The following is a 4,044-nucleotide window of genomic DNA, read 5'->3' on the forward strand; positions in this document are numbered from 1 at the left end:
ACAATAATAATGAAAAAGAAAAAAAGAGAGACCGTAGCCAAATGGATCAAGACAATGCATTGTGTCGTACCGTCACTCACTTCCCCTTCTCCCATGTGATAATGATGATGATGATGATGATGATGATGTCCGTCCAACCGAGGTTATCCCGATCTCCGAGAATGGGTTAAAATGCCATCTACGATGAACCAAAATGATTTTTTTCTATCATAGCAAATGTGTAGCTTGTATTGTACCTATGCCATGGTTTGGTGTTTCTTGTATGATTCATTACATCGTTTACGTGACTTGTTCGTAGCAATGACTCCGTTCGTCGTTGAGAGCAATTGCATGATCGTCAGAGAAGCCAAGTACCATTGAGTTATCATCAACCTAACTACCGAAGCACGTCTTGGAATTGTATTGAATACATGATGAATCATGATATGTACGATGCCATGAGAGGCAACTGGCATTGAGCTCGAACCATTTGACAAGAAAGAAGTGCCACTATTTATGGGTATATATCTTTCAAGTAGAAAGTTGTCTGTATGGTCATCACACCATCTTCTAAATACAATGACATGGTGTCGAGCATAAGGTTGAAGTACTTTTGCTCAACTTCTATATATCTCGGTTAATGGAATATCATCGTCTCTAAGACTCTTTTATCCTAAATTGTCCTTAGGAAGTCCAATTTTACTTTGGGAATTGTTAATTGTCTTTGTGGTTTTTGGCAACATTTTGGAAAAAACCATTTATGTCTACGTAATTCCTTTCCCAAACAATTCATATCCCCCTAATACATGGAGTTTGATAATCATTCAATTACCATAAACAAAAAAATTCCCAAAAATTGATATAAACATATCAAAATCTTAAAAAGAAAACGTCTCCTCTAACTAGTTGTTTGTAGCCTCGTGCATTTACTAGAATTTTGGCCAAATGCTTTTGGATGTCTATTAAATTCCCAACACCAAATGTCATGTCTTTTCATGACTTACTAACAACTTTATTCACGTTAGATCCTTGTCAAGATATACTGGGCATTCAATCTTATATGGGCAAGGAGTGGGTGTCAATCCACATTTGTGTGTAATAACAAATCACCTAGATTTTGTTAGTGAAATCCCTAAAGTATTCATAACCTTAATCTTAAACATTAACACGTAATATAATAATACATGAATATAATTAACTTCAATGGTAATTCCAAAATTTAGGAGCATAAAGGCAACATCAATAATCACAAAAAGATAGTGACTTCTCGAATCTTTGCATTCATTAACATCTACAAGCACGCTCATGAAGATAATGATACAACAACAAGCTTGGCGAGACTAAGGAATGTCAATGGGAGAGATTAACATCTTAAGGATTTAGAGATCTCTAGTTATGGGGGAGACAGATACTTCAAAAAAATGAAGAAAAAAATGAAGAAAAAACTTTATAGTTCTTTTTCTACATTTCTAGTCACCCTCACTTTTTAGTGTTAATACTAGGCACACTCTCCCTTGACCTTCAACACTTGTCTCTAATATGATATAGCCTCCACGTGTGACATCCCCCTGTAACCCAATGAATACACACTCTTGGGTGCACCCACAATGGTGGAGGGGATGTTTATTGATGCTTAATGATTCTACAAAACAATGGCAATTTGTCTCTCTTTTTGTATATGTAGACATGTATGTGTTTGCATGTAGGAATGCATGATTATGTATTTGAATATAAATATATCATTATATGTACGTGCATACATGCACATATTGAGAATTAGTGTAACTTGGTGTTTTTAAATGTCTTTAACGATGAATGTATCGTTTTGTTACATGAGCATACAAAACAAACATTGGAGGCCCCCATGCTAAGTAACATCTTATTCATCCATAGCTTCATGAGGGTACTCTCTAGATGGTATCTATAAAGTAAGTCTCCATCATAATGTTAAGTCTTAAAGGAAAATCACCACTGAACATAGTTTTTACAATGAACATTTAAAAGTTAACTTCTTAAAGGATTTAAATTTTTTTTAAAATAATTCAAAAGTTAAGTTGAAATCATATTGGGGCATTGTTTTATTGGCAAAAGGCCAAGAGATTGAGGAGAAAGTTGTTTAGGTCAATATAAAATATTTTTCAAGACAAGGATGTCATAACACCTATTTGGATGAAGAAAAGGAATTCAAAGTAGACCAAAACATTGGATGAATGAAAGCAACTCGTGTAACCAAACAAACATATATGTGTGTGTGTATATATATATATATATATATATTTTGGTACTAATTGCACTTATTCAAGCTCACACATGAGACATTCATCTAGTTGATGATTAAGGTGTTAGAATGTTGTCTTTAAATTTTGTAGGGCCATATGATATGCTTAGTTTTCATATATAGTATTTCAAATCTATAAGTGTAGACTTCTCCAAACGAAAGCCTGAGACAAGCTACTTAACCAAATGTAAAACACAAACAATAATGTTATACAACGCTATTAATCATTAGGTACTAGTCAAATGTGTTCAGCGTAGGGACGATTCACACGTGTGCCGTCCTACGTATTATCATCATGTGTATTCTAATATTATAGTAAAGAGAAAATATTGAAAGTGCCCCTTGTATTTGTCTACCCCCTCATTTTATTTTTTGTTTATTTTACAATGACTTGATGGGATGAAGAACTTTGTAGAATTTACTAACAAAAAGGTTATCTAACGAAATGAATACATTTAACTTTACTAATTTTTCAAATACAGACACTATAATCGTATAATAATGTGTTGTTCAATTATACTAATTCATTCATTAATCTATTTCATTGAAGTTGTTTGATTCAATTTCTAGTTAATATATTAATATGTGTTTACTTTACATCAATAAAAAGAGGGGAAACTTTGATGATTGACGTTGGTACTACTATAGAACTATGAGGAGTAGAGATGATATTGCCGGAAACAAGACACACTTTTGTAATTTTCCAAGGATCGACAAATTTTTCCATTGGATTAGATGAAAGAAGAGTATTTTTCTATCGATAAAAACTCTCTAACATGAGATACTATTAAAACAATATCAAATTCATACCCACCCACCAAAAACATGAGATTGTTTATCTTCATCTTTGTCTGTATTTGTAAAAGTTCATATAAAGTTAGCATATTCGGTAGGAATCAAATGATTCTTGACCTTGAGACTAGTCCTTTGGAGACATTTAAAAGGCAACGCCTATAGGGACCCCTTCAACATTATCTATCCAGCACATATGAACAATGGAAAACAATAGCCGAGAAGGATAGACTTACACACTCCTCATGGGAGAGAATACATATCAAGACATGCAAATTAGTGTCAACTTGCAATTTTCAAAAGTATGTTCTCAAAGGTTTTCCAAAGTCACTTCAAAGCCTAAAAAATGGAGAATAAGATCAAATTATGGGCGGGGGAAGGTTTTGTTTAGAAATAATATATGCATATTGAGTGGTGGTAGTCCTCAATCGAATGATACCTCATGTATTTTGTAAGCATAAACTATTGTAAGGGACAGAAGAAAGGGGTAGCCATCTAACTTTAAAGATGGACAAAGACACTTTCATATTTCCTTGCCAATTTATTTTTTATCTTTAGCTTTTGTTCTAACAAAAATTCAAAGCAATGTCTTGACGTATGCAATGATATGAAATGTATCCTTGCATTTTCCAAAAACAAAAATGTATGGCATTGAAGGCGATATATGTTTTGGCAATGCAACCCCTAAAGGGTTTAGCATTCGTATGGTTGGTGCATAACAAAATAGAAGTGGTTGAGAGTACATGCACGGGTTTGATCCGATAAAGATCCATCAATATCCATCCCACAAAAAGAGTTGTAAAGAACAATGGCTTTTAGTTAACTAATATAGCATGCAAGCCTAGAAGCTCACAGTGTCAATCTAGATCGATGATCCTAAGGAGTTTGATGTGAAAGAAAATTATTCTTACTTTAAAGGTGTTATTGGCATAACTTTAGGGTTTCCAACTCATCCTACCCTCGTACTAAGAAATTATCTTTACAATTAGTCTTTG

Source organism: Azolla caroliniana, unplaced genomic scaffold, assembly GCF_043228905.1.
Source record: "Azolla caroliniana isolate FFs.n. ecotype wild unplaced genomic scaffold, voAzoCaro1.0.p SCAF_18, whole genome shotgun sequence".
NCBI classification, from domain to species: Eukaryota; Viridiplantae; Streptophyta; class Polypodiopsida; order Salviniales; family Salviniaceae; genus Azolla; species Azolla caroliniana.